General features: G+C 41.7%; 1 protein-coding gene across 1 annotated transcript in view; it reads left to right on the forward strand.

Moving 5' to 3' along the window:
* The first annotated feature begins 3,521 nt into the window (after positions 1 to 3,521).
* znf710b (zinc finger protein 710b) overlaps positions 3,522 to 21,940 on the forward strand; it is a 28,229-nt gene continuing 9,810 nt past the window's right edge. Inside the window, exon 1 of the mRNA XM_069657890.1 lies at positions 3,522 to 3,617. The gene's annotated coding sequence lies outside the window, so the exon portion shown is untranslated. The remainder of the gene's footprint in view (positions 3,618 to 21,940) is intronic.

Genomic DNA, 21,940 nt, shown 5'->3' on the forward strand with positions numbered 1-21,940 from the left:
TCAGATTTTGGGAACAACAAATTACACAATGTTGAGTGAACATATGTTGTGAATTTTCCAGATTAAGAGAGAGGATAGGGAGGTGGGAATGTTGCCCGGAGTGGCTTTGATTCAGTTTTTGTAGTTTAGCCTAAACTAGCCTGTAGTTAGCATGATAACACTAAACAGTAGAAAACATGAAATACAGCTGAGGTTGATAGAAATGTCATTAGTATTGCTTATATTTGGTTATCACCATCCATCCATTATCTATACTGCTTATCCTGTTCAGGGTCGCTGGGGGGCTGGAGCCTATCCCAGCTGTCATTTGGCGGGAGGCGGGGACTAGTTGCCAATCAATCGCAGGGCTGACACATACAGACAACCTTTCACGCTCACACTCACGCTTACAGGCAAAGTACGTGGAGAGAACCCGTGCATGCACGGGGAGAACATGCAAACCCCACACAGAAAGGCCCCCTACGTCCAAACCGGGATTCGATTGAACTTGTTTCGAGCATGGCTAAAAACCAAAAACAGAACGTGTGATAAATATTAGAGCGTCTGGTCCCAAGGCTGGAAGTGAATCCAGGCTCTGATCTGTTATGTAATTAAAAGACAAAGTGAGCTGATTTACTTTTAATGACTTCAGGTGTGGTTTGGGCTCCAAATGATACTTGGATCATTTAACTATCATGAAATTAATTTGATCATATTTCAGGTATGCTGCACAAACCTGCCCAAATTCCTGTTATTCTGTGTCACAAACTGTGTGTTGCGTTCACTGTCAGTAACTTGTTACATAATTGTCTTGCAGATGAGCTCATCATTGGCGCGATCATGTGCAGTTTTAGAGGAAAATGATAGTTAATCATGGAACAGATCTCAGCTAGCTGAGGATATAACAAGGAGCACATGGTGAATTCTCTCTGTGATGCATTCTCCATTTGAGAGAGTATCTGTTTCAGATTAATCATTGTGCAACATGTTCCTCATCCAGGGAAGAAAATCAGACACAAACTCTATACGCACCACACTATGCGTGCATCAGTGTGGAAGTAGTGTATTTACAGGGTGAACACCGGCTTCTAACGCCAAAGGATTCACTGATAAATTTACTCTGAATAAAATTGGATTTATTGGCAAACAGGTCCGACAAGAATCTGCTTTAGTACCTTATTATATTGTGTTTGTGTTTGTGAGGGAGAGGGAGAGAGAGCACAGTAAACAGTGGAGCGTCCACAGTGATGAAGCAGATGGTAATCACAGTCTAGACAGGCAGGGCAGAGAAGAGGAAGGAGAGGAGGAGGAGGAGGAGGAGGAGGAGATGGGACTAAATCAACCACCCACAGGAACAACATTTTTAAGCCGTTTTCAAAGACTCCTCTGACTGCACAAATTTCTGCAATGCGAAAAAAGCATGCAGGCAAATTATCGTGGTAGCGCATCACGATGAACCGGCAGCACATGACTGGAATATTAATAGGTTAAAAAGGAGCATGCTTTCATGTACGTCAAAGCATCTGCTGCATACGACGCCTCATATTATGTGAACAGCACTTTTTTCTGCTCACAGATGAAAGACAGACTGAGGCATATGCTCTGACAAAAGATGTGAGAAAGCCTCAAACGGCCGGAAGAACGACTTTTAACCCAGTGAGCTTCCCAACACCCCCACACTGTCTCTTGTAAGCTCCAGCACTGCTCTGTACCTGTGGGACAACAAGCGGACTTTCCCTCAGACAATGCATGCAGTGTTCTTACAACAATCAATATAACTCATCTCACTTTGCTGACACAGTTTGAACTTAAGTTTGAGACCGCTCACCCCCAGACATTTAAATTCACAGTGCATGTGCATTGATGGATCTCTGAGTACTGAAGGGCACGGCAGCATCTTTATGTAAAATAGTGTAATCTGTCAATAACACAGATAATCACAGGCTGCAGGGGGCTGCACGGCCTGCTGTCGAGATAGCACCAACAGCACATCTGTATTCTTCACAATTACACAAACCATCCATCATTTTCTGATTACCAGCAACAGATTAACAGTATGCTTTCCTTTTCAGATGGTAAATGTCTTTAAAGGAGGATACCACTGAACACGCATCAGCTTCAGGAGAGAAAATAAATGTTTTGTTTGACCTGCTGTGATCCTCTTTAAAGGAGGAACACTGATGTAGTTATTTCCACATTAACAGAGTGAATTAATTAAGGATTGTTAATCATATGAGACATGAATCACTCGGTCACTGAACCATCTTTAACAATCAGTCACACGTGTTAGGTGGAGTGCTTTTGCCCTCTAGTGTCAGAACTGCACATTTCTCTAAGGATGCCAACAATTGCAGCACACCTTCAAAACTTTTATTTATAATTCTTAATTTCTTAATCTATCTAAAGAAAACATCATCAGTGGCTCACTCCAGGATACAGAAGACAGATTGTAATCATGTAATCAAGCATTTTCTATTTGATTGGAGTGCATGAGGCGTTTGAGTTTTTATCTATGTCCCTTTTCTTCTACAGATGCTCATCCTGAGCAAGTCCAATGTTCTTTGAATGATTTAATCTAAAATTAATAATAAAAAATGATTTAAAAAAAAGTAAACATAATAGTTAACAAAAAATAACTTAATATATATATTAATATAATATGTCTGTGTCAACTTATGATCCTGAATATGTGAAGACTTTTCTCTGAAACAGATAAAGTATGCTTATTTAATAACACAAATTAGTTATCTTTGCATGTTCTTTGTTTTTGTGTCTGTGTGCTTGTGATATTCACATTTGAGGTAGAAAAAATATCAGAGTATGGAGTCTCACCTTTTCCAGCTAAACTTGTGTTACATGTAAATTCTTATTCAGAGGGTAAAAGCTTGTTAATATTTATTTTAAAGTCACCACGGCTCAATCAGAAATATATTTTGCCTATTGTAGCTTCATTTGAAGCCTCCTGTCTGCATACACTAAGAATATAATTTTTCATGTAAACTTTTTGAACATTTTAATAGATTCCGTATTTTCCTGTACAATGCATATAATTAACAACAACCAAAAAACAATTATTCAAAGAGAAGTATTTGTTTCAAAACATGTCTGCATGCATGCCTTCATTTTTGCCAGTCTCAGCCGTGTAGTTGGGATGCAGACACAGCGCCACCTGGTGGATTCTGTTAGTCTCGTACAATAATGTGTTGTACAGTAAAAAATAAGTCAAAGGTTTTTGCTACTCAATATTACAAAAAACAACAACAAAATAATACACCTGTCGTATGTGTTTTACAACAAGAAGCTATTTTCAATAGGTAAACCGTAACGTCTCTTGCACTGGATATAATAATCGTTATGAAAGGCTGTAAAGCTTCAGTAAAACATCAGCATTAATCAATAAAGAGTACATAAAGGTGATGTTTAATGTCTGGTGATGATTTTCACTCAGTGAGCCTCATTCCGCCTTTACTTGTGGCGTTGAGGAGGAGCTCAGTTGTTTATTCATTCACGTCAGCCCCTCTCCTGCCTTCCCTTCCCTCCTTCCTGCTCCACACAACGGGGACCCACCGTTGTAACTGTTTTCCCACATTAAAATTAACCACAATCACGTCGCCACCATAAACCGATTTTGGAATCAGGTGAGTTGCCGTTTTCTGTCTCTCTTGCTTTGACGATAAAAAAGGAAATGTTTGTGCAGCGTTGACTTGTCCGGCCCGGCGAGGCGGAGGAGTGTTTCAACCGTAACTTATTAAATTCCTCCTGACCAGGCGACAAAACGTATGCGCGTTATGTATGGCGATTTTACAGCTCGCGCGGTTTGCACGGGTGTCTTTCAGCGCGGTTTTCGCGCTATTCTGGAAACAAATGGTCGATGTAGGTCAGCAACTACAGTCAAAATGTCGTCTTTTCTTTTTTTACTTCCACATTCTCTCATGCCACAAACAGATGGCGTCGAGAGAGAGAGGGGGGATGGAGAGAATGGGGGAAAGAGGCGCATAAAGGAGAAGGGGCTACACCAGGCCACATTAGCCCGGGTCTAGCTGCCCCATCACTAATCTGCACCCAGCGCATACACTGAACCCACCTCGTCATGCCAGGACGCGCGAGGCTAAGATGTCTTGCGTAGGCCTGTCTTGAAGAAAGTTTTTGCTGTTAAGTTACCGGGTCTTTTCTTTTAAAGATACAGCGCAAGTTTTGGGGGGAAATAATGGTTTATCCCACTGTTAGGATAACGTCAGCCCCGGTCAGCTTTGGCGTGCAGTCGAGACCACATTTTAGTCACAGCCCAGTGCAGACAGAGGGGATATTTTGACACCGCAAAGCACCGGGAAGATGCACTGCAGCAGATAACCTGTAGCCCGGGCTGCTCGCTCCTGAGGGGCAGACCGGCCACCACAGGTTGGCTGATGGGCTGTCAGAGATCATTGATAGGCCACAGGTAGCCTATCCTCTCTGCACTAATGAGGGCAGGGCATATCTCACGCTGGCTGTCAGGGGACATCCTGTGCGTCTGTCCTGGGTTTGCATCTTAATATGGACTGCTTAAATGCTTAGTAAAGGATTTTTAATACAGATTTAGAATGAGTAAAAAACCCTTTTGACTCCTTGCATACCGGCCATGCAGCGTCTAATCATATAATGTGGATGGTGCACTGCATGCAGCAAGGCAGCAGCATACTGTGCATACCAGTTGGCAGCCTGGGGCCTATAGATGTGCTGTGATGCAGTTTGCAGTCACTGTACTTCAGTGGCTGGCAGTAATTAAAAAGACATCCTCCCCTTGTGGTCTATGGGTCATCTGATTGATGGTCATTTAGATGGAAATGTTCAAATGAATCAGCTTCATTCATCAAGGTATCAGTGCCACCATGCAGATCATAATTCATGCTGCAGATATTGCTGGGTTTTTTTCTGAAAGCGACCCATTTCTGCTGTCATACGTCCTGAAATGACACTTTGACTTAACTGGCTTAATCATCTTAGTGCCACAGGGAGAGCAGAGCGTCAACCATCTCTGTCCGGATCACCCTTTTCTAGTGTTACAGCAGCCTTTTGGCAGGAGATGCGCTTTCATTCATTCATATGCGGAGCTCTTAAACTGAGCAGCTACAGTCTTTTTTGGCCTTCCTTTGTTGCCGTATGAGTGTTGGTCAAGTGATGCTGCTCTGGTGATTCTCACTTGAGTCCACCTTAACCTCTGTCTTGTAAAGAGGGCATTAACGGCTCTTGCTGTACTTTTTCTCTGATTCGTGAAGCATCTGTAGTGGATGACCAGTCATTGGAGTACACTGCCACTTTGACTTTCACTGTTTGATGATAACATCTTCAGTCTTTTTTAGCTTGAAGGCATCTCTCCAAATATTCATTTGCTTTGCTAACTTGTCTCTCAGCCGGCTGCTGTATTTGTTTTCTTCTGTGGTAACCTTGTGTTAACGTTCTGTCTAATCTGCTCTGCCTTGATTTAATAATAGTGTGCCGAGATCAACAAAAAGCACTGGCAAGTTCTCAACACTTCAGGCTCGGGCTTTGTCTGCAGAATTTATGCCTCCAAGTTTAACTGAGCAGTTTTTTATTTCCTGGCTTGCTGACTTGTACAGTGATGAATGAATTTTCCCAAGTTTGGATCAATAATGTGTTATTACGACGCTGCTGCGGCTGCTACTACACAATCTGTATGCTACTCAGGGGATCATAAGCCATTCATCCATGGATCATCAGCTGCAGGGTGACTGTGTTGAACAGGTTCCAGCCAGGCTCATCAGGACTTCCACAATATTCTTTAAAAAAAAGACTGCACCAATCATCTTACCAGTTAAAAATTAGACACATCTAATTAAGATAAACGAAAATTAAGCGTCCTCTTTTTTTCCCTCCCTCCTTCCTTTATCAGGATGTGGGAATATAGCGGTGCTAAAAGGTTTAGAATAGCTGATGATGGTGTCAGCACATTGCAGCTCGGCTGTGCTGCAGGCAGGCTTTTAAAAAAAGAGGCTGATGTTTCTGGAAGCACAAAGGCCTAATGTGTGAGGCCTGTTGGTTACAGCCACGCTGAACGACCTCCACAGTATAGTGCCAGTTTGTTTGTGTGCACTGTATCAGTGTAATGTGTAGGCCTATTTAAATGACACAATCAGGCCTTCTGGAAGAAAAAGGCCTGCAGCATTAACAGTTGATAGATAACAACATTTATCTTTGTGCTTTTAACCACTTACTACTACATTGTTTTATTAAAAATAAACACTTTTCCCGTTGCATAACAGTTGACTGTCTGTTACAACTGTTGGCATCGCTTGCAGAAGCCTCACTCTACAGTTTCATCATAGTGAAAAGAGAATAAGAGCAAAATCTGATCTAGTTTTCACCTGCCTCACCGTGTCACTATTGGATGATAAAACAAACTGATGACACACTCTCCTTTAACATATTTGGCCTAATATCCGTAGCTAATGTCTGGGGTAATTTATTTGGACGTGCTTGTGATTTGGCTCTAGGGTTGGCAGTCTCTCTGTGTGTCAAACACGTTTGTCCAGACTGAAATATCTCAGCAAACATTGGATGGACTGCTGTGAAATTTGATGTTCATGTTCCCAGAGGATAAATCCAAATGACTTTGTTGGGTCCTCTGATTTTTCCTGTAACGCCACCATACAGTTGATAATTTAGGTTTTTAGTGAAATATATTGATAGTTGTTGGACTGTTGCCATCAAAAGCAGTGCTTATATTCATGGTGCCCAGAGGATGAACCCTATTGATTTTCATAACCCTCTGACATGCCACCAGCAGATGAAAGTCATCAAATATTCCATTAAATAACATCTAAACATCTACTGGATGTATAGGAACAAAATGTAGTACAGACATTCATGGTCCCTAGAGGATGAATCACGCAAACTTTGGTGATAGACAGCCTTTACTTCAACCTTGTCAATTGCAGTGTGAGTGTATTGCATGGAGAAAAGTGTTGGATGGATTGGAACTTTTGTACATGTGTTCATGCCCCTGTTGGGATGAATTGTTTTAACTTTGATCACTATTTTTCAAGACTAGATTTCAAGAATAAAGTCATAATATTCCGAGAATAAAGTCCTAATTTTACGAAAATAAAGTTGTAATGTTACGAGAATCAAGTCCTAATTTTAAGAGAAAAAAAGTCCTTTATTCTCGTAATATTAAGACATAATATTCTCGTAAAATTACGACTTTATTCTCGTAATATAATGACTTTGTTCTCGAAATCTTAATTTTTTTTGTCCTTTAATGTGGCCCTAATACTCCATCGTACTAAACAAACCAAGATGTTGAACATAGTTAACATAGCTAATACCTGCTCAAAAACAGCCTGTCTTTAGCCCTTTTTACATTGCAATTCTGCCACAGTGACGTTAACAAAACTCCACCGTTATACTGCCTTTGCCATTTTACATTGTACCAAGCAGTGCTGGCGTAAAGCCGCCCCAGTGTGTGTTTTTACATAGCGTTCTGGCGTTGCGGAAGCAAAAGCTGTGCGCTATTTAAACAAAAAATACGTGCTTCACACACACGCTGCTGTTCCACTCTGCCGGCTCCGCTGTTTACACTGGTGCTCTGTTACTACCTCCGATGCTGCTAGGGCTGGGTATCGATATTGATTTCTCAATTCGATTCGATTCCGATTAACAGGGTCCCGATTCGATTCGATTTCGATTTATGTTAGGGGTATTTCAGTTACATTATCAGTGCACCTCTAACCTGGTGCATTAACAAAATGTTTACATTAAGAATTGACCCCAAAGAAGTTACATCATGTACTTTTTATTTAATATGACAAACACACAGCAGTCAACACAATATTAACAATTTTATGAATTAGACAGCTTGTGAACTTTTTGTCCAGATTTTCAGTCTGAACATCTGGCTCATGGTTTTGATTAAACGAACTGGGGTTCAACTTCAACACAAGAGTTATAGGGAAAGGCATACTGTATAACAACATGCCGGAAATACACTTGTGGCCAAAGTCGACGCTAACAGAGAGTAACATAGTAACTAACTTGCATGTTAAAGGATGCACACAAGATGCAAAAGAGTCCGCTGGAGATCACTGATGTTTATGTAGTAGCTGCAGTAAACAAGTCCGGGCATGTCTCCCTCACTGCCGTCTTCTGAGGGGATGGGCTCAGTTGTGCTGCGTTCAGGAGCACTCAGAAACGTGAGTGATCAGACACGTTTTTATTAATATTTTCGATATTTTTAAAGATCGATCTCGGGATTTATGAATCGATATTGGGTCATTCAAATGAGAATCAATTAGAATTGGAAAAAAGTTTAAACCCAGCCCTACTATTGTCATTGCCTACGTACAGACTTTAATGACATTTAATTTACTCTTATACTGGTGAAGCAGCTGCACCTGTTTGCTGCGGATCAATAAGTGCAGAACTTTCAGTGACTATTTTTCAAAAGAAATTATGTCTGCTTGAAAGAGCAGAAGGACGTTTGAATACAACTCCAGTTTGTAATGCGTATTAGGTGCCAGTCATGCCGGTCAGTTTGGTCTGACTGCACGCTCTCCCTGCCAGCTTTTTCAGTGTGAAGTTGCTACTAGTTGTCTGGTGAGTCAGTTTGTCAGTCGGTTCCCGAATCCTGCCAAATACTCTGTGTGGAGAAAGATTAGCTGTTGAACTTATTTTGCTGCAGTTTGAAAGAGTATTATATCGTGCCATCTTTTAATTATTTTATAGTTAATTATTTCGTAGAATATCCTGTTCTCATGTATAAAGATGACTGTTTTCTCTTTATCTTTTGTTCCTTTTTCTCTTTCAATCGGATTGAATCGTGATTATCTTCCTCTATAAAATGCCACAGTAACCGGAGCTGACATTAATGGTATTCTGTGCTGTAAACTAACATTTCACTTACATTCGTAACTGCATTCGGTGTTAGCCTTCAGGTCTCTGCAAGCCTCTGTTCAATTAGCTAACAACCACTTTCCAGCGTAGTGCAGAGCAGTGGCCTAGTTCATGCCCTCTTGAATGTAATTTTAGCTCTGTGTGTGTTTGTGTGCATGCATTGTGTCTATGTGTGTATGTGTGTGTGTGGATGCCTCTCTGTTTTGTCTCCTTCTCTTATCGTCTCTGTTTCCCGTTCTCTCTGTCTCTCTCCCTGTTTGTCCTCTCACACTGTTCCTCTGTCTGTCAGTCATGAAGCTCTGCAATACTCGGGCTGGTGATGCTGGGGTAGTTACCTCGTAAATCAGCAGTTAGTAAAGTGTTATTAGCTCTGCTACAGCCATGTGGATGGATGAGGATATTCCCAAGGGTGTTTGAGACTGTGCTGCCATTTTATATTGTTTCTTTTGATTGACACTTGGTGTTGCTCGGCCATTACTGGTGATATTAGGTTTACACTGGGGCTCTGGGAAGCAGTGGTACTGGAGAACTGGATCACAAATAAGTTAGTTGAATGTCTTCTGCAGTTAAATTTTAAGTTTAACGGAATGTAAGGAATATTCAGAGCTGAAATATCAGTGATTAGATATTTCCAGTTCTGTGTGGACACATTCACCCCAGCAGTATCCTCAAAACTTGCCCAATGCATACAGTCCTTTTACAGTCCTGCTGAGTTTGCTCCGTGTGAGTGCTGTGCAGGATGCAGAGAATCAGCTGCACATGTAAAGAAAGGAGCTCACAGCTCCTTAAGAATGCAATGCGATGCAAATTAATTCACATTAAACTGAGAAATTTAATCCAAGAGATGCTGCAAGGTGTGGAATCTACCAGAATCTAGGCTGATGTTGGATGGATTAAATCTCCCCATTATACATGAAGAGTCGGTCGTCTCTCAGTCGGAAGGTTGGGGGTTTGATCCCTGACTGCTACAGTCACATGTCGAAGTGTCCTTGGGCAAGACACTTAACCGGTGGCGTAGCCATCGGGTATGAATGGGCATAGATCTGATTGGAGATAGGCACTTAAGCCTTTGCCATCCGTGTGTGAATGTGTCTGTGAACGGGTGAATGTGACATGTAGTGTTAAAGCAGCTTTGATTGGTCGGAAGACTAGAAACGCGCTATAGAAGTACACTCCGTTTACCATTCATGATCATTGTGGGACAGCTTCGTAAAGTTCCCTCGCACCTCTTAGACATTTGGAGAGCTGGGTGTGTCCACACATTTTTTTGTAACTTTCAGAAACGTCAAACCGAGACTTCACACTTTGCAGAGGTGAGACAGGAGCCTGGCTTGTGCGCAGTTATCACTGTATTTAAATGTCGCCATGTATCGCCCCTCTCCATGACAGTCTGCATCCTCCTCGCCTTTTAGTGTTGTCTGAACAATTATAAACACTTTTGATTCTGAGGGGGCTGGACTGCACATTGTATGGACCACTTCTCTTCCAGTATAATCCAGCCTTGAGATTATAGTGCTTTATTTTGTAAATGAGCTCAGAAATCATCTTCAAATTATGGGATAAGAATATTGTTAGCAGCTTTCCTTGAGAGCGCCCAGTTTTGGGAGGGTTGCGAAATGTATTGGACAGTGCAAACTGGATTAGCATCATGAGAAGAGACTGTAATGCACTAAAGACTTTGTATACAGCAGTGAAACTGTTAGCTGTGTCATTTCAGATTGAATGGTGAAGATCTTAAAGCTTAATTCCTGACTTCTTCAGTGCTGCATTAAGGGATTATTCTGGCTCATGTAGATAGAGTCTGTCATGCTGAAGTATTTTATTTAAACATCTCAACGTATTTGCTGTTACATTTTCTACACAGACCCACTATGTGCTTGTCTGCTGTGGATTGTGAGGCCCTTTGAAAGCTGTCTGTTTTCAGGTATCACAGGCTGCATCTGAGGGCCTCAAACACATCACTTTAATGATGAACTCAATAATCCTGCCTCTATTTAACCAAATACAGGAGAATACACAACAAGAATATGTGAGTGAATGCACCATTTAATGTCTAAATCCGGGAACCTACTGGAAAGACTGAATGATGAGCAGGGAAACCAAATGTCAGACGGTTCACATCTCCATTTTTGCCCGTCTGCCCTGCTGAAGTGTCCTTGAGCAAGATGCTAAATCTCAGTCTCGTCTGCGGGGGCGCTGTTGTGTTGCAGATCTGATGTAGAGCAAGAAGAGAAGTTGCCTTCAGGGACCAATATAGTGTCAGATCATTAACCCCAATGTTTGAATATCCTTCATAAAGCGCATTATTTCCCTCTTTAAGTCCTATGTTTTATTCGCACACGGGTCTACGGGGGTCAGACATCCTGATTATCAGACCACATGTGCATTAAACAAGATCTGTAAGAGAGAAATTGGATAGGGGAAGAACAAAGCGATAGAGGAGTGGGAGGGATGATACAGGAAGAGAAAAGATAAGAAGAAAGTGATGGAAAAAGAGGGGGGATGGAGAGAGAGAAAGGAGGAGAGGGGTGCATCCATGGAAACATGAGGGGAGTGATGTAGTTTGAAACGAACGCTGGTAGGACCACAGCAGCATTTAGCAGAACAGCAGGGCGGACGTTTATTGAGATTATTTCTCGTAATTCCACTCAAAGTGATTCTGTTTGATAGCTTCATGCCCTGATATTTTATTCTGCTGTTGAATTTGTAACATAAGGGTGAAACATGGCGGGAATAAAATAAAATTTGGGGCTGATGTTTCAGTGCTGTTGGGAAGGTTCGGATTGATGAGCTCGTAAACATTAAACAAAACCAGGCTCTTCTCCCCGGTCATTCATGTCGACATGGAAACACTGAGTTACTGAACAGCGGGACTCTGTGTGTGTGTGTGTGTGTGTGTGTGTGTGTGTAATAAGTCGTGTAGCCGCTTCTCTCTCACATTTAATGCGAGTACATGTGGGGTTTACCAGGAACAGTAAACACATCACATGTTTGGGAATGTGGGATGTTATTCCCAGAGGACAGCTCCTCATAAATATGTTTTACTGTATACTTGCCTCAAGCGCATCTTATATGTGCTGGTTATACTTTAATAGCTTTGATGCACAGTTTCATGTCAGATCAAAAGTTGTCTTGAAGACGTATAAACTGACAGAGTGGAACAGTTTAGTGGGCGTGTCTGACCTGATGCTATAGACTTTAGGTGCCAGGAAATGTCTGACTGTTCATGTTGGCTGCATGTGTGCTGTTATTTGATTGTTTGTACGGGTTTGCATTGAAATGTATCTGATAGGTACAATATATTTAGTAGTTGCATTACATTTTCTAACAGTTGTGTTTTTATTTTAGGGCTCACATGACCACATGGAGCTTATTCAAAACAGTTACTACTTCTGTCAGTACACTAACGCCGGGGACACACCGGATGCGGAAGCGCCGCGAAGTGCCGAGAAGCGGAGCCAGTTTCCTTTCGGCGGCCATGTTAACCGATTGTGTCGTTCACACCAGACGCGCAGCGATCGTTTCGGCGTCTGGTCTATTTTTTGCGCGAGCTGCGAGCGATCGCGTCAATCCTGGCAGGAAGTCACACATGAAACAACGAGAGAATCCGGTCAGTTTTCAAAATAAAACACCGCGATTGACAAATGCGATGTTATATTTGTGTGCTTTTATATATTTGTCAATATCTAAACAGAGCTGAGGAGCAGAGGCGCTTGTCGACCGGTGCGGAGAAATGCGCGGCGCTTCGCAGCGCTTCCTCATCCGGTGTGTCCCCGGCGTCAGTTGTAGCTGTGGCAGGAGAGAGTGCTGCAAGTTTGGATGTTGCTGCAAAGAGGCTAAAACGCAGATGCTTCACTTAAAGCTTTAACCTGACAGCCACAAGATCTTCACAGTTTCAGTACAGCACCCAAGATTAGCATCAAAAATTCATAATCTGACTTCTAGAAAATGATGATCTAACAAATAAATGCCATCACTTCCTCATTTTATCTCCTTAGAAAACTACAAATTGCGATATCACATGCAGAAGAATCAGACGGATGAGGTTATAGACAAGCTGAAAACATAATTCTTCGGCCACAGCATTGAGGCTTAAAAGTGACAAAGTCAGACTTCAAGCCTGCAGCACATCTTGAGTCCTGGAGCGATGAAGACCCTTCCTCCAAAAGATGCTGCCTGTGAAGGCCAAAGCAAATGATTTACATAATTTTAATACTCATCAAACCATCCAGTGACCCTTCTTAACCTGCACGGGAGCATTTGCATTTGTTATAGTCCTCCTCTTATTTATACAGGTTTTTCTTCCGATTTGTCCCCCGTCTGTATTTATATATTTAATATCAGGGTTAAGTTTCATACTTAACTTAGTTTTCTAATGTGACTGTGTCAAAGTGTAAAACTTTGAGTTGTCTCTAATGCTTCATAATTATTTATGAGGTTCAGCACCTGAATCCAATAGTTAAGTGTTTACTATTTCTACACTGTAAAAAATAACCCAAAACACCAGTTGTTTGAACTAAAAAAAGTTAGTGTCCGGGCTGCCTTCAAATTTTAAGTTGACTTAACTTGAGAAAAGAAGCTAATATAAATTTGTATCACCTCAAAACATAAAAATGTCCTCGTTAAACTAACTTATCCTTTAGTTTACTCAACTTGTAACTACAGTTTAGTTGTTTTGTCATCACAGTCTTTCAGATTCACTTATGGCCACACCATGGTGCGAACCGGTAACCTTCTATCTGTGAGGCAACGGCACTAACCACTACACTATGGAGCTACTTCAATTTATATCAACTTTATTATGTATTTATATTTAGACTCACATTCTTTATTTCAACTGAATCCTTTTTGTAAGTTGGACAGATGACACAAACACAAAATATTAAGTTATCATCAACATTTAAACTGCTGGTTAAACTGACACTGGATTAGTTACTTATTGTTTTTACAGTGTAAAAAGTACTTCATAAACATACTGTAGCTACATTTGTTTGGCATCCACCTCTTTAACCTCTGTTACACTGATCAATACCGCATGAAAGCAGAGTTAGCTTTACTTACATTTCAAATTTCAGTTTTGTATGGATTGAAAAGTGAACCCCGTGACCTTTTCAATAGAAAATTTGTGAATAGGGGTGGGACAAAATATTGATACGACAATATATCGTCGTCCTGACTCGTGTAATACAATTATTAATAGGCTGGCACCAAATATCAATATTTTAATTTACAAATACACTCAGTCGCCACTTCATTAGGTCCACCTGTACAATCTAATGCAGTTCAACACAACAGCACTGCCAGGGATTCTGCTTTTATGAAGTTTAGCTTTTATTGACTTTTGTTATTCAATGATGTTTATCACTGAGGCCAGAGTTAAAGCTGGTGCTGTACTGAACTAAATTATATTGTGATGTGTCTCTAATTTTTTGTCCTCCCTTTTTAAATACACGAGGGGGCCCGAGTATTAGAAACACCTTTGAATATAAAGCAGCTCAGTACAGCCCCACCACTAATTATGACCTTGACGCTGACATATCATTGAATGAAACCTCTATGACAGCTTAGACAAAAGCCTGCACATTACAGGCAACATTGAAGCAAATCTTATGGCAGATTTTTCAGGTGTACCTAATGAAGTGGCTGGTGAGTGTATATGGCCCAATTTTGACTCACTGTGTTACTACTTCATGACACCTCGTGGTGGCGCTTATGACACGAGTGAGGGAAACATGAACGGAAATGTATTTATTTATTGCAGAAGAAGAAGATCATCAGATATGGTGATGTATCATTATATGATTGTCTTTCAATATATAGATTATCACAGAATCGCTGTATCACGATATTATCATTATCATGGGCCACATATCACGTCTCGTATCGTGAGTTACCCTGCGATTCCCACCCCTACTTGTGAGCATGTACTACATACATCTACGTACTATACATTATAAAGAGCATAGTGGCTGAAGTGCACATAAAATATCAGCGGTTTGTATTACAACAAGCACCAACATCCATCTTTGTATTTAACGGTATATGTAATATAAGTTTGAAAAATGTTTAGTAAAGTGTTAAAGAGGGTCAATGCAATTACATGGAAGCTGGAGCCTGACTGTGTCTTCGGTCTATCTGTGTTTAATTGGTCTATTTTCCTTCCAGATGAAATATTTAAAATATCGGCCATATAGGTAATCAATTAATAATCCCCTCTGAAATCGGTATCAGCATCAGTCCCAAAAAAGCCATATCTGTCGGGCTAAACCACAGCTGTGAAAAGCTCATCAAATCGTCTTAAGCTGTTGTTCAGAGGTGTTTGTGTGAAAACTCCACCCATATGTCTGAAGTGAGAGACTCCCTCTCTGCAGCTGTTCTCACCTGGATCGCTGCATTAGGGATCAGGGAGAGCGCTCTGCCTATTTTCACACTTGATGCACACCTGAATTATGGCTGTAGAGAAACCAATCCGTGATGACGTGTTTCTGCTACAGCGTCACAGCAGAGGGGCGAGCTGTGCTGCTGTTTCTTAACAAATATGATCGGGGTAATAGCCAGAAATATTGCAGTGCTGACACAGTGCTGTAACGGTTATGTTGTTCCATGTGCTCATGCATCCAGACTGATCGAGTCTGGCCCTGAGAAGTCAGCTCCTCTTCTGTTTTCTTCTGCACTTCCTGTTTCCTATGAAGGCTTTAAATGACAGAATGTGTCATCTATTGTTACTTTAATGTTATCTGTAACCCTTCCAAGTGTATTCATATCACCCACCTGGATTGCAAATGTCATATATCGCAATTTTTTATAGGATCTTTTGACACGTTTTTATAAAAATTACAAATTAAATTGATTCACAAATGCTAATTTTTCTGACTCCAGATTTACCTGCAGATCTCTTTTTTTCACATTTATTTCATACAAAGTTACAAAAGGCCAAACATCGCTGGGCTGTGGATTTGGTCCCCTAAAATTACTGTATAAAAGTGACTAATAGAGGAAACGCTGAATTAAATGATTGACAAAGAATGTATTTGATGCCAAATTGTCCGTTTGGCCAAAACACGATCCGATTGAAAGGTCATTGTTATCATTGATCCTGAGCTTCTGTTTTAGATTTAATGTACAGCTTTGCACTCATAGTGTTTCTCAACATTTAGTGAGACATTTTATAATTAAAATCTAAATTTGTCAGCGCTCTCTGGTGGAAAACTGTGATTTTTTCGGCTGGAATTTGCATCTGTTTAGATATCCTCGAACAAGGAGGCTCCTTATACCTCCAGTTCTCGCCTGGGAATCATCGTGTTCTTAAATTCTCTGCAGCATCAACGTCGTCCCATCCCGTCTGGATTTTCATGACTAAATTGCAAACAGATACCACTGTTAGATAACTCAGCGTACTTTTAATGGCGCAATTGTCTTGATTTTGTTTCATGTTGGGCCTACATTGCCAGAGTATGATGCATGATACCAATAAATCAGTGATAAGATCAATACAGACGGGCTGTGTCCTTCGAAGGATGTATTTCAAGGCTTATTCCAAGGCCCTTTTGAAGGCTCCTTCAGATACAGCCTACAAATGCGTCCTCCTTTCCTCTGGCCTAGAAGGATCCAACTGGTGCATCCTCTTAAGCGGCCGAGGAATACACTTTTAAATGTTTTTTGTTACAACACAATCAAATAGCTAGCGATACAAATGTTAAAAAATTATCTTTTAAATTAAAAGGGTTAAGTTATGTGACATTAGTCATGATAGCTAGTTAGCCCGCTAGCTACCTGTTGCCAGGCTACGGGAGCGGTGTTTTATGATGCAAGGTTAATGGTGGGAACAGGTGGTGATGCAAACAGGAAATCCACCGTAGACCAGACCGTCTCATTTCAGTTCGGCCTTCACGGTCTTCACAGGCTACGAAGGACTCATCCTTCGTAGCCTGCGTCTTTCGAAGGATGCAGAATTGAGACACAGCTAACATATTGAAGATATTAGCAGTTGAGATTAAAAGACGTGGGCCCTTTAAGACATGCACATCTTCAGTCTGTGAACACATTCAATATACCTGAATGGAGCCATTTTCAACCTACAGTTATTAACATGATGCTGGTATTAATGTTACTGGTTGTGTGTGTGTGTGTGTGTGTGTGTGTGTGTGTGTGTGTGTGTGTGTGTGTGTGTTAGGGATAGAGGCCTTGTGAAAACCCACAGCCCCATTCTTCTTCTTCTTGTTCCTCTTTTGCTGCAGCCATGTTTGTGAAACCACAAAATAGAGCGAGGGAGGTTTTGTGCTCTCTTTCTCCCTCGCTTGCTCCCTATTTTTTTTTTCTACCTCTTTCTGTTTTTCTCTCTCCAGCTCTCTTCCCCTCCCCCTCTCTCTGTTCCCCTTTCCTCCTCTCTCCCTCTTTCTCTCTCTCTCTTTTTTTCCTCTCTTGCTCTGGGTTTCCATCAAGCTTTACCCCTCCCTCTCCTCTTTCTCTTTCTCTCTTTGCCTCTCTCTCTCTCTTTCTTTCTCTCTTCCTCTCTCACGTTGCACACTGCCCCTCCCTCCCTCTCTCTGTCTCACTCTCACGTTGCTCCCTGCCCCATCTCTCTCTCTCTCTCCCCCTCCCTTTTTTCTATCGCTTTTCTGTCTCTCTCTCTCTTTCTTTCTCTTGCTCTCCCTCTACATCCTCCCCTCCCCCACTGCTGCCTCTCATTTTCTCTTTCTCTCTCTCCCTCCTCTCCTCTCTCACTCCACCATTTCACTCACTCACTCACTCCCTCACTCGCTCACTCACTCCCCCTCCCGTCCTCGTTCTCTTTATCTCCTCCCCTCCCTCCCCCTTCAATCCCTCTTTCATTCCATGCAATCATCTGTTCTCTCTCTCTCTCCCTCTCTCTCTGCTTCCTCTATTACGCCCCCATTTTGTCCTCTGCTGTTTCCCTCTCTCTCTCTCTTTCTTCCATGTTCTCTCTATCCTGTTGTTTACCACACTTCCCCATGACATTTATGTCACAAACTTTATTAAAAAAACACTTTTCTATCTCATAAAAACAAACATTTTACAGATAGGAGCCGTTATTATTTCCTAATAAAAGCTGTATTTGGACTTAAAGCTTCTCTCATTGTTACCTATTTGTTTCCTGTTCAACCCGTCCATCTACAGTGCCGGTCACCGGCCTCTGTTATTCTCATTTACCCAAATAGAACCGCCTGCCTCCTGTAACGATCGGCCCCAAAGCTAGTTTACCCCAACATGGTGGTTTCTCCTCCATATTCAACAAGTGGCTAACTCTGCAGTCCACAAACAGCCATAAAAGACTGAATGAAGGAGGCGTCCACCTCTCAGGAATGTAAACCAGATGAACCAGGTGACCGACTCACCTCTCACATTCTCAGACAGGATGGGCTCCTAAACCAGGCCCAGGTTTCCTGCAAGTCAAAGGCAAGCGTTGCTGCTGAAGTGATATGATCAAAGATACGTTGTATCTGGTTCTTTCATGAAACGTCCATGGTACTAACCTGCGAACATCATAACACGAGGCAATGAGTCAAACAAGAGTCTCAAGGTGCATTTTGACAGGAAGCATCCAATCACAGAGCACTCCATCAAATCCTGCCATGTGCAGCGCTAACGGCACGCTGGAGCTGAACATTTGGTTTAACGGTTAGGCTAGGCCCGCAACTAATGATGATTTTCATTATCAGTTCGTCTGCTTATTACTCCATTAATCAATTTAGTCTATAAAAATGTCATGAAGAACTTCACAGAGTCTCTAGTCCAACCAACAGTCCAAAGCTAGAAGCAGCGAACCTTTGCCTTAAAGAAGGTAGAAAAAACATTTTTGGGTTAAAAAATTACTTAACTCAATTCAGCTGTATTTGTCGCTTCTGACTGGCTTCTTCTCCTTGGCACTGAGGGCCAAGGAGTTGTCCATTGGTAAATGTTGGTTGAACATCAGCAGCTGTGCAAGACTTTTGACTAAAGAGTCAGAAAACGAAGGTTAAAGTGAATTAGAGTGAAACTGTCAAAAATCTGATGTAGTTCAGAAAACATGAATAAATTATGAGCCAATATTCACTGCCAACTTTTGGCACCAAATAACATCATGGATTCACACCCAGCTCTAGTTGCTGCCCTGGCTGTTTAAGTGATATTGTTTCCAAGTTAGGGCTGCATCTAATCATTATTGATTTGTTGATTATTTTTAATCATATAGTCTTTAGAATACTCAGAAAGTAACACTTTACCATCAATAAGAAAACACATAAAGCAGAGAAAGCAGCAGATTCCTTGTAGAACCAGTGAATCAGTGTTTTCTTCTTGATAAGTAAGGAATCATTTGATTGCCAAAGCTGTTGGCAATTAATTTATTCATTGACTCACTAATCAATCCATTAACCAAATGTTTCTGCGCATTTATCAATATAATACCAAAATACTATCACTATCAGAGCGGGCGCCCCATGTACAGAGGCTATAATCCTTGTCGCACTGATCGCAGGTTCGACTCCCGGTCTGCCGATCATTTGGTGCCTGTCATCCCCCACTCTCTATTCCCAACATTTCCTGTCTATCTTCAGCTGTCCTGTCAAATAAAGGCAAATGCCAAAAAAAAAATGTAAAAGGATCTGACATTAAATCAGACGTCATAAGCATGAATGTGGAGCTAACATGCAGAGATGCTTCAGACCAAACGGTCTCTCTGCGATGGACTCTCCGGGAGCCGGCTTTGTCCAAACCCTGTCGGGCCCTGTCCTCCAGCCTCGGTGTTTTTAAAACACATATATCCAGAACAAGTCAGGAAACACAAGTTGAGACAGACAGCAGTTGGCATCAGGATATATCTTGAGCAGCCATGTTTGGTCAAGTCTCCAATTTGATTTAATCTGTAGGAAACTGTGACGGCTGCTAAACAGGAAAAAAAAAAAAGCACATTTGCCCTCGACTGTGCAGCTAGAAAAGAGGTTTGCAGGCGGTATTTGTTGCCTCGCATCACAGACTTTATAAGTGTGTCTCTATTTTTTTTGCACGCACAAAATATATCTGTGTTTGGGATGTTTGTTGTGCTGCATGCACACGCTGCAAAAGTAATTGGATCCCAGATTTTGTTATTCTTTTATTGGGTGAAATATATGGCTCCTTTTTAAAGCTGGCTTCACACATTTTAAAGGCTGAGATTCTGAGTTTTGGGAAAGGACTCAAGAGAGCACTTGGACTTGAGGCCCCACCCCTTGGCATGATGTGAAGCTGCCCTGGAGAACTGTCTGTATAGTTTCCTGTCGATGAAAGGATGTGTTGGATTGTGGGCAGCTATCTGTTTAAAGAGGATAAGAACTTTTTGCTATAGTAACAAAGAAGTTTAAGTTACTTAAACTGACCTTGATTACGTCATTAAACAGATATCAACTGTGAAGTATGTGGAAAGTTTTGTTCTGCAGGTGAAAACAAGGAAATCAGTGAGGCTGAAAGTAGAGACGAGACGTGCCGTCTTGTTATTTCTGACTTGCACAAATACTTTTTATGAACCCTCTGATGCCGCTTTGTAAAACATAACTATCAGCTCGCCATCCTTACGGAGAAAATAGTAACATTCCTTAGTTTCTTGGGGGGGGAGGTATTATGCTGATTTCAAGCTTCATATTTCACTATGTGATACCTGTGGAGTAGCTTAGCATAATTTACACTTTAAAAAAATCCTAATTTTTCTCACTGGTGCTCTGTGCAGGCCATCATTCAGCCTCTGCCTCAAACGACTCAATCAGCTCTGTCCCTTTAAGAAACCCCGCCCCTACAAGCCCACTTTCTTCCGATTGGCCAGCTTTGTGACATCACAAAGTGCAGCGTGTAGAAAAAACTGTGTGAAACCTGGCGTTCACAGCAGCCTGCAGACTGAGCTGAGAAGCCTGGGGATTACTCCAACACACTTTTACCTACAGATTTTAAACTTCACCCACGTTTAGTACAGACATCCAACATTGTCTTAAAATGCGAAACAGCAAAATAGCCCCTCTTTAAAGGGATCTGTAGTGTCTTTCCATTTATTGAACACTGGATGTTTCTTCTTGACTGCACCTACAAAGTGTTTGTCTGTGTTTATTTCCCATGGTCGCCACAAGTAACTTTAAAGAGTAGCTGGTAATAAATGTGCTAGCAGATAATGTGCTTCACATCTCCATTACACAGTGGAGGTCAACTGAGGCCGTGTTATTGTAGTGACTGTCTGTGACACTGGAGGGTGCATGTGCATGATTGATCTAAAGATAAGATGGTCACTTTATGTAAATGAAGTTATAGCTAACCCTCACGTGTTGGCATCATCCAAAGTGTTTCAGACAGCCTGACTTGAGCTTGTGTGCATCACTTCAGTCTATTTCAAGGCGGAAATGTCAGTCACTCGTTTGATTCCCATTTTGTCCTTTGCCCCTGTAGTTTGCAGCTCGGTAATTTGGTTCTATTGTGTCGTCTCAGTTTCCTCCCTGGCAGGATGTGCATGACCTTTTTGGACTCGCGGGCCACTGTTGGCATCGCCGCACAGCTCCTCGGTTCTCTCATCTCCCTAATTTTGCTGGGGGTACTTGCCCTAGTCGTGAGCTGACGTGAGGAGAGATGAAAGTTCCTCACTCGAACCTCGATGTTTCCTGAGCTGTCAATCAGAGGCCCTAATTTGTGAGTGTGGTAGAGGCGAGGATGGAGGGATGCGTCGTTATGAGATACCTTTTTTATTCTCTCCTTTAACTCTCATTTCATCTGCTCCATCCATCTTCCATTTCTTCTTCTTCTTTTACCGCATTCTGCTCCACTCCTCCCATCCCCCTCCGTCTCTCTCTCTCTTTCTGTCTTTCCCTCTACCCCTCCCCTCTCTTTTCCTCCAGTATTCTCTCCTTCCACTCCCTCCTCCTCCTCTCTTTCTCCATCTCTCTCTCTCATCCATTCGCTCATCTCCTTGTCAGTCACCTTTCTCTCCCTCTCTCTCTCTCTCTTTCTCTCTCTTTACACACTTGCCTCCAAGTCTGTGCACGAAACAATCTTCACACACTTTTCCCTACTCATAAACCCTGCTTGATAAATGAGAGAGTGAGACATACAAAGGCGCAGA

This window comes from Semicossyphus pulcher, unplaced genomic scaffold (assembly GCF_022749685.1).
Source record: "Semicossyphus pulcher isolate SPU_LCO1_2020_fin unplaced genomic scaffold, fSemPul1.0.p SCAF_1, whole genome shotgun sequence".
In the NCBI taxonomy this organism is placed as follows: domain Eukaryota; kingdom Metazoa; phylum Chordata; class Actinopteri; order Labriformes; family Labridae; genus Semicossyphus; species Semicossyphus pulcher.